The sequence below is a fragment of the Monopterus albus genome, unplaced genomic scaffold, assembly GCF_001952655.1.
Source record: "Monopterus albus unplaced genomic scaffold, M_albus_1.0 scaffold45.1, whole genome shotgun sequence".
Classification (NCBI taxonomy): Eukaryota; Metazoa; Chordata; class Actinopteri; order Synbranchiformes; family Synbranchidae; genus Monopterus; species Monopterus albus.
The window spans coordinates 511,324-523,037 of record NW_018127925.1 but is presented as its reverse complement, the minus strand read 5'-3'; the positions used below and the strand labels follow the sequence as shown (position 1 = coordinate 523,037).

The following is an 11,714-nucleotide window of genomic DNA, read 5'->3' as shown; positions in this document are numbered from 1 at the left end:
GTTAATATTCAACACCATTTTGTTGCATTGCAGCACATGCAAAGCCAGTATTTAAAAAATGTGATTGTTTTTGTGTTTGTACTACCTGAAAAACGAATTAAATAATAACATTAAAGTAATGTACCCCTTCTTTCTTGTTTTTTTTTTAGCCCAAAAGTACGTCCTTGCATTCTCAAGAACCTCTGGTCCCCGTGAGAACCTCTGTCCGTGTCCGTCTCCTCATGACCCTAAACCATATCAGCTGCCTCGCCTAGGCAAACGCCCCGGCGATGGCATTACGCATGGTGGTCATAACGCATTCATTCGTTATTACCAGCTTGTCATCATGGAGCAACGACTTACACAGAACAGGGCACGGATACAGAAGGAGAAGGGACAGAAGAAAGGAGAGGAGATGGTAGGCGTATCGCCTCCCGGGACACACCGCAGCACAGTGTGAAAGTAGCTGAAGGAGGGGACGGAGAGGCTCACCATGGCGGATCACATGGGTTTTTAAGGAGGGAATAATAATTAAAAAAAAGACATAAATGATTCCAGGCTTTTTTTCCTAGCGAAATTTATCACCCTGTTTGAGGCTTACATTTTTCTGATCTGCAACGCCTCTCTTCATAGGTTTCCATCCATCGGGCAGCACCCACTGCTGTCCGGTGTCTCCCATCGGAGCCAACGACTCGGAGAGAAGGAGGTCAAGACAAAGGCCCATCTGTGGCTGAAAGGGGGGGGGGTCGACCATTTATCAAGCTGCAGTTTCCCTTTCTATTCTTTTTACTTGTATTATTCAGTTTTAGTCATTAAATATTTTTACCCGTGGAAGACCTTGAGACGGAATATCACCTACCGACAAGCAAACGGAAAGGATCATTATTCTATAACCAAGGGCAGATCAAATGCAAAGAGTTGTGAATGAGTGAAATGCGACGCTGGTGCAGATTGACTGCTGAACGGAGGAGCAGAGAGCATCTGTAGGAGAGCTTACATGTACGTGGACACCGGCTGAGTAGCCTAAAACAACACAGCCGTGCCCGTTATCATCAAGTCCAGAGTCGTTCCCTTACTATTTATATTCATTGCTTTTCCTCTACTCTCTCACTAAACACCGGATTCCAGCGCCATTAACCCTCGACAGTTTGGTATTTTCTTTTAAGGGACGGATTAACGGAGTCTTAACGGAGAAGCGGGGAGCTCATGTGGAGAGCAATGAGTGCGCAACGCGGCGGTGCGCCGGTGTAACGTCGTATTTCCCACTTTAACAGTTCTCTTCCAGTGGCTCACCAGCGGACAGTGGATTGGTGTAGGGTAAGCTGCCACCGGTCGCGTACCCGCACCGGGATTTTTAATGCAAACTCAACGGGAACTACATTGAAACACCTCGCTTGTCCCACCACCCCTCCAGGAGCCCCGCGGCGCGACCAGCCTTGTGCGGTGCGAGACAGGAAGAAAAGTGGATATGATGTCTTAATTGGTTTGAAATTTTGCCTGACCAAAAGGATTACTATTTAACTTATTCGGTGCCAAGTGGAGATCCCCACCTGGCTTGACAAGTGGAGAAACCGACGGAAAATAGCCGGGGAGGTGGAGAGGGACGCGACGCGCAGGTATGACAGTCTCTTCATCTACTTTTCTTTTCTGTCTTTATGGCACCGTTTTCTCCCTCATCTCTTCTCTTCATCACCTTCTGCCTTCTCCATCTTCTCACTTATTCATGCAGCAACGTATCTGAGATGTTGACTTGTAATTTTAGAGGACCCAAGATGAGTAAGCTACACACACATACACACACACACACACACACACACTCACACACAGAAAGAGAGAGAGAGAGAAGACAAGCCAGATGGGGAGATAATGACGCCGGTGTTGTATCTCCCTTACGGTTTAAAGATGATAATATCCTCTGTAGATTGAAGGCAAACGGAAAGGATGAGAGAAGTGGGAAGAGATGTGGGGGGTGTAAAGCATGGCAAGGGTGCAGAAATAGGTCTGAAACAGATGAGGAGATGAGACAGGGTAAGAGGAGTGAAAAGAAAAAATAGCTGTGGATATGCTGGTGGATGAAATGGCGTGGAGGATGAGAGGATGCAAAGAGGGGTCGGAGAGGTTATATGAAGGAGAAGTGACAAAATGGGAATGATGGTTGGTTATGGAAGAAAAGTAGAACTGAAGAAAGGAAAATACTTAAATTAAACTTGGAAGAGTGGGGAGGGGGATAGGAGGGGCTTTAAAGGGATTGTTTGGGGAATAAGGTAGAGGAGGGGGTGCTGAGACGGAATACAGACAAGTAACAAGGGGGAGAGGAGATGGGCTGCATGATAGAAGAAAGGTGTTTCTGGGGAAGAGGAGAGGCGAGTATAGAGAAAACAGGAGAGGACAGGGGAATGTAATGGAATGAAGTATATCTGGAGCTCTTGGTAAAGCAGTAGGGGGATGCCGACCGAGAAGATGTAGGAGTGGATGAATAAGGAAAGATAGAAAGAGCAGGTTTTGCAGCTGGCATTGAGATGATCCCTTAAGAAAGACCTACCAATAGCATACAGGAAGCCAAGTACAGTAGCTACTTATGGTATTATCCTGTGGATTGCTGCATAATGGTCATTGCTGCACCATGGAGACAGAGGGGAAATCACAAAAAAGCTGAAGTGAGAGATGCACACAGCCAACAGTTCAGTTTGCTGTGTCAGCTCATCAGCTCCTTTTTACCTGGCAAATGTTCTTGTCCCTAACTATTGCATTTGCATTTTGATGGCATTTTGTAATGGCTCTAAGCCTTATTAAAACACTATAAAGACACGTGAGATTAAATGAGGTATAGAGGAAGTTGGTAGCTGGTTTTCCCGTTTCTGTCTCCACCCATGGCTTAGCTGAAACCCACTTCTGATATTTCAGTCTTTCTTACCTATGTCATTCCTTATTGCTTGTTTTGAAACATCTTGTTTGAATGTGGCTTGAAGTGCTCTCTAGGCTTAATAGTGACAAATGTTCATTTTATGTGTATTTTAATGCACTTCAGATCAGTCTTAAGGCATGCATCATACTGTGCAGCTAATCTGTAATGTAACATGCTGTATTGCAATGGGATATGCTGAAAGTAAATGGATTCACAAAGAGCACTTTCTGCCAGAATATGTCTTTGATCATGACCCCATTTGAACCATGACAGTAATGGTAAAAACCCTACTGACAGAAGATGTTATTATGATTGAGCTAGGCAAATATGTCCAAAGAAGACTGCAGGCACATTTCAATTGAGCTTCTGTACACTAAGTAGCTGATGTGCTGTAATGAGCTGGGCATTGGATTATCTAAATGGGTACTGGTAACTGAAATCTCTGTCACACCGACATGCATGTGATATTCCAGGTTATAGCTCATATTTTGGTCAAGCTGTTATTTGAGTTGGACTGCCCATGCATCCTCACGTCCCACTCATGAATACCTCTATACATGACTGAAACCGGATGTTCTCACAGTGCCATGGAAATGGAGTTCACTCCAGGAGCTTAAAACTAAAAATTCAACTGCATTAAGTAAGCATTGGTAACTATATCAATTAATTTTTCTCATGACCTGAAGTACCACTGTTTTTTTTTTTTTTTTGCAAACACCTGTGACATTCATAACTGAATACCTGTGTGTGAAAATACACACACACACACACACACACACACACACAAACACACACCTATTTAATTTTCAAAAGCAATGACTCAAACGCTTGTCTTTATAAAAGTGATAAAATCTACCTACCAGCACCTCTAAGGGTCACTTATTAGCATGTTACATCTTGTCTGTTTAATACATTAAAAAGTGCAAAACAGACACCACATGCTAAGTGTAGTGGCTGCTGACTTTTTCCAGTGTAGGAACTAATTGACCCATAACCCTCCTCCCATGTCTCCTCTGCCTTTTGATCACTTTGGAGATGGGTTTGAAGAGCAAAATTTCAGCACCCCTCAGGAGGCAGTACTATAAATGTATTATAAAACCTACATAACAGACAGAAGGTACCCATTCTACCCAGTGAAAGGTGCTTACCTGGTGTACTTGCCCCCCAAAAAGTATTTTTCTTCTAGGTTTGCTTCCGCGTTGTGCAGTGGGCTGCACATGCATATTTGTTTCGCTCCTATCACACCCTTCATTCAGCTGGGTCTGTGTCAGCGAGCTAACCGCATTCTGGGCATGGAACAACGCTTTCATGAGTGCAACACTAGTTTTTGGATATGTGGTCAATCTATTCAAGTAATGCCAGTTTGGAAATGTGCCCTGATGTTTTTGGAAATGTGATCACTCACAAATGTGCCACCTAGCTAGCTCTACTTAGCAAGCATAGTTGTAGCCATTGTGTTCATATTATCACATTCAGTAACCTATATGTGATAAGATGTACAGCGTGGTGGTTCACATAAGGATGGATTATATTGGAACAGAGGCTCAATGCATCTGTCACAATACATTTTACCCTCTGTAACATTCATAAGTGAGAAGTGACAGCTATGCTACTGGTATTATGAATCACTGACTCAACGTTATGAATAAATGAAGAACAAGTGACTGGTGTCCACACATGTAAACATGCAGGGCAGTCGTTGGCTAGATGACCGCATAGTAGTGCGACCAAGGTCGTGCTTACTGGGTGGCAGAGAAGCTACACTGTCTTACTGCATTCTCATTTGTGTAGTAGGCATTTGACAGCAAAATGTGTAGTATAGCAATTTCTGTATGTAACAGAAATAGTTTGACAACTAAGGTTACTGATGTCCAGCATGTGGGTTATTACATGTGGCTTTACAGGTCAGTCATCAGATGTTACCTTATTGAAAAACAAATTAATGAGGCACCTCTTCTTTCTTAACATTTAACTGTCTCTTGCTCTGGCGGTAGTTTGCCTACTTTCTGTGGCATGTAGTGAGGATAATTTTGGATAGTAGGCTATTCCATAACTTTATATCACTTTTCATCTGTAAGATATAACTGTTAAATTCATAATGCATATATTCCTTTATTTGTGACTAGGTGACATAAGTCAGTCACTTCAAAAGAAAGATTATAAATGGTAGGTTTATAGATATATGCATTAATTCTTTAAGTATATGTCTCCATGCGGTGAATAACTTTTATCAACATGTTTAGCGCTTTTAATATTTCCATAACACTTCAGAATTGCAATGCCAATAAATACGTAAATTGTTATAAACACAGTGACATGTAATTTCATGAAAACATATGATGTATGACAACACAGAACTTTTAATTGAACTAGAATTACCACTTCACGGATGTATGCCTCTAGTGACCAGTCAAATTCCTGGGTATGGGACAGATGTGAGGTCACTGACCTTTGATCACCAAAGCCTAATCAGTTCATGTCTGAGTCCAAGTGGACACGTCAGATTTGAGGAAATTCCCTCAAGGTGTTCTTGAGATATCGCGTTAAGGACAGATGAATGGATAGATGGACAACCTGAAAACATAATGGCTCTGGCTGCGGCTATCACCAATGCAAAGGCATAAAAATTAAAAGTAGGCTACTTAAAATAGATCTTCAAAAATATCTCTCTCCTCCCCATGTCAGACCTACCCGTCACCTATTATCCATATCTTGTCCTCTGAAAATTAAAATCTATCAGTCAAGACGGCAATAAAAAAATGCAGTGGAAAAGCAAAGTGGAACCGACTGCATCAGCTCTTCATGTTCCACCAGGCTACAGGTATGGGAAGCTCCAGGTTGCAGCTTGTTAGCTTTCTGTGGCGGAAATAGAATGCTAATGTAATATTTGCTGATGTAAGAGTAGTTAATTATCTAATCGGTGATGAAGCCTCTTGGATGAGAGGTGAAACGTCTTCAAGCTAGAAATCTAAGTCCAGTTGATTTTTTCTACGTTTTTTCAGTTTACTATGACCTGGATGACTGAGGATCTGCACAGACATGTTAAATATCTAATCTAACCCTCGGCAAGATAGCCAATGAACATGTTTTATGAACTGTGATATGGTTCCTTTAGACACCATGACAGACTGGTTTAAGTGAAGACAGACTGGATCCACAAACTCATATACAAGGCAGGCATTCAGGACAGGCAGAAACATCTGTGCACTTGTTTGATGCTGATTTCCAGTGTATAAACAGGATGTGAAAGTGGTGCTTAATGATCCCTCTGGCTGGTTTCAGACCCGGTTTAGAAAGTTTGGGAAAACTGCTGAGTAAACTTGCTGTGATTTTGAACAGTACCTTCATACTGTATGTACAGTACACTGCTGTCCTATCACTCAGGTGGCTACAACTTTTTATACATATATATATTTGGTGGGCTCTCTTCTCCTTGCAAATTGAGTGCAGCAAAGTTGTCAGACTGATGGTAAATGGTATGTGACAATTAAAAAGTGAGAGTCAACTACCCTACTTCTTCAAGAGCTGAAGATGCTAGGTTGTTTGCCGTGTTTACAGTTTATTGCACCTAAGGGTCAAAGAAGAGAATGAAGATGGTTTGATGTGAAGGACGGAGGAAGGTGCTCAGATTAGTCACAAGCATGGAATTAGTAAATCCAGTTTTACTTTGGGTTTTTACACAGTAACATAATCTGGGGCCGTCTTTATGAATAAAAACATATGATACATCATACATTTATGAGTACTGAGTGGCTTAGGCCTGACTCTTCACTGGTCATGATTCCTCATAATGTGTCATCACTTAGAAAAGAGTTCCAAGGACTTTTTTCTAACAAATTTTGAACAATAAAGCCTTCTATTTTTGGTGCCATGTAAAATACCTCTCATTCTGTCATTGCTAGATTAGTTTCAGTTTAATGATGAAGCTGAAGAAAAGAGTAAATTCCAGAGGAATCAAATTGATTGATGTGTCGATATGGATGAAAGACAGAGCAGAAAAACAGAACTCACAGTAAAATTCAATGAATTTTCGAGAAAGGAGAAAAATCAACTGTAGTTTCATCACTGTGGAGAGCTGATGCATAGATGGACTGATGTTGCAGTCATGAAAGACGTGCAGGGAAGGACAGATGAGAGGAAGGGAAGACGCAGAGGAGACATGCTAGAGGTAGAAAGGAGAAAGAAAAAAATGGAACAGGGAAGGATTTTGTGGGGAACTGACCTTTATTCAACAAGGCAGGTCAATTAGGAGCAAACTGAAGCACACGGATGAGAAGGAAGGAAGGAGGAAGGAAATATAAGGAGCAGTGAGGTTTGAAAGAGCATGGCAAGAAGAGGAAAGCAAGATAACAAAGAAGAAGTGGGAAGTAAGGGCAAGAAAAAAGAAGAAGAGAGAATAGAAAATGAGAGAAAAAAAGTGAAGCATAAGGTGAGAATATTTCATCAGAAAGCTCTAGGTGTTAAGACTGGCCTATGGCAACATGCTGCTTTATAGTTTTAATGTCCAGAATACATCTTCATGATGTTCTAAACACATTGACATGCTGTCCACTGCAGTAGGGGTTTAAATGTCTACACGGTTTGTGGATGAGTGTGTGGCAACAGATGCTGGTTCAGTGGCGCAATCCCACCTCACCAGGGTAGAGCGAGTGAGAGATTCTGCTGAAAGAGTGAGTGAGAGGTGAAGAGAAGGAGGGAGGGATGGTGCCAGGAAAAAAAAGGAGGAGGGAGGGAGCAAGAGGGAGGGAGCAGCGTGATGAATGCCAAGCAGCATGGTATTAGAATGGTGCTGTGTTAAGCAGGCAGGGATCTGACACTGCTCAGCTAAACCAAAGTGTTCTGTAAGTTTCCAAATTTCATCTTTGCGGACGACTGTTTTATTGTTTTTTTTTTTCTTCTCGGTCTTCTTCCTCATCCTAACAAACTGACCTGATTTAAGAGAGTACTTTTTTATTGTTCTTTTTTTGTCACAGATTTATTGTGATTATGTAAATCAAGGAAAACAGTATACAGTATAACCTGTTAACCTACAGTACCCAGCAGTGTTCTTATAAAGGTTGTAGCAAGAACCAGTAGCTATGGACACCTAATATATGTCAAGGGTAAAAATGGGGATCTATTGTTTTATCATCCTTTTGACCCACCTTTGAGTCCTGACTTTGTCTCTAGAAATACATTTGGGTGCAGCAGCAATCCCCTTTGTTTTAAAACCAGGAGGAATGATTACTCCTGGTTCTGTTTGAGGTGCACAAACAACGACCTCTGCAATGTTGCATATAACCGGTTATATAGTATATAGTTTTATATTTATCATTCCACCTCCAAAGCAGCACACTAAATCGTGGTCAAAGCAAATTACAGCAGACCAAGGCAAAGAATTTGTCACAGGCCCAAATATTTTTGTACGTTTCACATTGAATTCCATTATATTGGAAGTAATACATTCCAACTGACAGGTTAGTTTTTCAAATGAAGTCAACTTGCATGTGTCCAGCTTATACTGGTTACGAGTTACATGAGCGTTGTAATCTGAACTATGTTAAATTTTACCTGTGTTTGTTATCCACAATGGAAAATTAGGTCACATGATGGATTTATGGTATTTTGGGTTCCCAACTACACTATTTGAGGGTTCTGGTACAGATGTATATGTGCAATTGCAGATGCCTTAGAAAAGTAAATGGAACCTCAGCTCTGGACAGCTACAAAGGTTTGCCACTGGGGAGCCAACTGCTCTTTAAGGAGAACGGGAAGAGTTGATTTGATAGGCCATGGCTGGTAGAAGCATTAGTCGTTACATGGACCCTTCTACAACTCTGCCGCAGCACACTGACATGTCTACTCACATTTAGGCATGTGAATAAAGCATTACATTAAACATCATAATTAAAGTACGGTGGGGTCGCCGGGGTCGGCGTAGTGGAAAGTTAGTGAAGCTGAAGACCCATTTGATGTGCTCCACTTCCTTCCTTCGGACGGATTGGGAACTGTATTCTTCCTTCGTGGTGTCTTTTGGATCCTACCGATGCCTGTTTGATGCCTGTTGTGGGTGGTGAAGTGGGTCCTCAGCCTGTTAGGCCCTGTTTTCGCGGCTCCGATGGCGTGGTGTGGATCATCATGTTCTGAAGACGAGTTTTCCGGCCGGCAGTGTCACAGGCTCAGGGCCTGGTAAGGATTGGCCTGGTGATTGCTCGGTCGTTAAGGAATAAGACTTTTATTCTAAGGACTTTTTTAGCTCCCGGGACCTGGATTTTCTTTTTCTGACAGAGACATGGGCTGATGCTGGTGAGTTCAGTACTTTTAATGAACTTTTGCCGGCTGGATGTTCCTATTTTGGCTTGCCACAGGTGTCAGAATGTGGAGGTGGGACAGTGTCTGTTTTTAAGAACAATTTCTTTTGTAAGCAGTGTACCTTACCATTTCCCTTATTCTCTAGTTTTGAACTGACTTTATTCGAACTGGGTCGGTCTGATCCAGTGTTGTGTTATTTACAGGCCACCCAAATATAATAAGAAGTTTGTGGATTACTTTTTGGATTTTCTGTCTGGTATTATGCCCTATTATGATCATATTCTTTTATTGGGTGATTTTAATATGCATGTGTGCTGCCCGGATAAACCACTGGTGAAAAAATTTCTAGCTGCTCTTGATGCCGGACAATTACCTCTTCTACAGCTGGACTGTTTGCTGTTGCGTTTGATCAGGCTGCTGCGCAACTGGACATGGCCGCCAGCGATGTAGAGGGTCTTAGTTCCTGGTTCGACCTTTCCTGTTACTCCATAATGGATTTGGTGTCCCCGCCGAAAATTTAGCAACTGAGGGCAAGGCCGGAACCCTGGTTTGGTACTGAAACTCGAGCAGCGAGACAATCCTGCCGTAAGGCGGAGTGTCGGTGGAAGAAGGATGGACTACAGGTGTCGTTCCAAATCTTAAAGGACTGTTTGCGTAACTACCAGAAGACTGTTGAAGAAGCTAAAGGAGGATATTTGTCAAATATTATTATATCTAACAGTCACAAACCGCGTGTTCTGTTTAAAGTAATTGGGTCTGTGTTGGACCCTTCACAGCCTACCTGTATGGAAGCATCAGTTGAGATGTGTGATTGTTTTCTACAGTTTTTTAATGAGAAGGTTGCCACTATAAGGGCTTCTGTTCCAGCTCCTGTGTTAGATCCTTCAGACTGCGCCCCTTGTTTGGCTGTTTTTGATACATTTGAGCCGGTGACTCTCCCATTTTTGGAGGAGGTGGTTAGCCAGGTTAAGCCATCTGGCTCCCCTAGAGATGCTATTCCCCTGTCCTTATTTAAGGAGGTCTTTTCTTGCATAGGAATGTTGGTTCTGGCTATTATTAATAGCAGTGTGTCCTCTGGCATTGTCCCTGGACAGTATAAGCATGCAGTTGTGCAGCCGCTGCTTAAGAAGCCAGGTCTTGATCCTTCTATTTTGAATAATTTTAGGCCTATTTCTAAGTTGTCTTTTATTACTAAAATTTTAGAGAAAGTGGCTTTTATACAGTTGAAATCCTTTTTAGATAAACAAAATGTATTGCGCCAACAAGGAGCCGCCAGCTGGGGCCAGGGTTCCTGTTTCCGAGTGGGTCGGCCGGACCCCCAAAGCTGCCTCTGTTCCTGTTTCCAAGCGAGTCAGCCGGATTCAATAGTGCAGCCGCTGCGTAAGAAGCCAGGTCTTGATCCTTCTATTTTGAGTAATTTTAGGCCTATCTCTAAGTTGTCTTTTATTACGAAAATTTTAGAGAAAGTGGTTTTTAAACAGTTGAAATCCTTTTTAGATAAGTAAAATGTATTGGAGATTTTTCAATCTGGTTTTAAAGCTCGGCATAGTGCAGAGTCCGCATTATTAAAGGTTTTTAACGACATCTACTTGGCAACAGATGCTGGTGTCTATTTGGCTCTTGTCTTGTTGGATCTGATGGCTGCTTTTGACACGGTAGACCATGACATCCTAATATTTCGACTTGAGGAGTTAGTGGGCATCCGTGGTACTGCCTTAAAGTGGTTTAGGTCTTATCTGTCAGATAGGACGATGTCTGTTTATGTTGCTGATGCTGAGTCCTCGTCTACCCCGTTGGTATCTGGGGTTCTGCAGGGCTCAGTTTTAGGGCCACTGCTTTTTTCCTTATGCTTACTTCCTCTTGGCTCTATTTTCAGGAAGCATGGGGTCTCTTTTCATTGTTATGTGGGTTATGTACAGATGTATTTGCCCCTGAGGGGAAGGGACGCATCATCAGTTGCATCACTATTGTCATGTTTTGATGACGTTAGGAAGTGGATGACCTTAAACTTATTGAAGTTGAATGATACAAAGACCGAGGTTATAGTGTTTGGTCCAAATAACTCTGGTGATTTTCCCCCAGTTGATTTCGGTTCCTTGGAACGGTATGTGTGGTCCACCGTTACTAAGCTTGGTGTTAAAATAGACTCTGATCTTAGAATGGAATGTCAGGTGAATGCAGTTGTACAGGCTGGTTTTTATCACCTCCGGCAGCTGGCACAGGTGAAGCCCGTTCTTTCACGGCAGCATTTTGAGACGGTAATACATGCATTTATTACGTCTCATGTGGATTATTGTAATGCGCTATATTTTGGGCTCAGTCAGGTCGCCCTTGCCCGCCTCCAGAGAGTCCAAAATGCTGCTGCTCGTCTATTGGTTGGAGGGAGTAAAAGTGACCATATCACACCCATTTTGGCTTCCCTGCATTGGCTGCCGGTGTGTTTTAGAATCCATTTTAAGATTCTTTTATTTGTTTTTAAATCTTTAAATGGTTTGGCTCCCCTTTATCTTACAGAATTGCTACATCCCTATAGCCCCTC

At 42.3% G+C, this 11,714-nt stretch overlaps 1 protein-coding gene across 1 annotated transcript in view; it reads left to right on the top strand.

The window, feature by feature from the left end:
- The first annotated feature begins 733 nt into the window (after positions 1–733).
- The window catches only part of LOC109960222 (leucine-rich repeat and fibronectin type III domain-containing protein 1-like protein), a 183,754-nt gene continuing 172,773 nt past the window's right edge, over positions 734–11,714 (top strand). The window contains exon 1 of the mRNA XM_020600160.1: positions 734–1,595. The gene's annotated coding sequence lies outside the window, so the exon portion shown is untranslated. The remainder of the gene's footprint in view (positions 1,596–11,714) is intronic.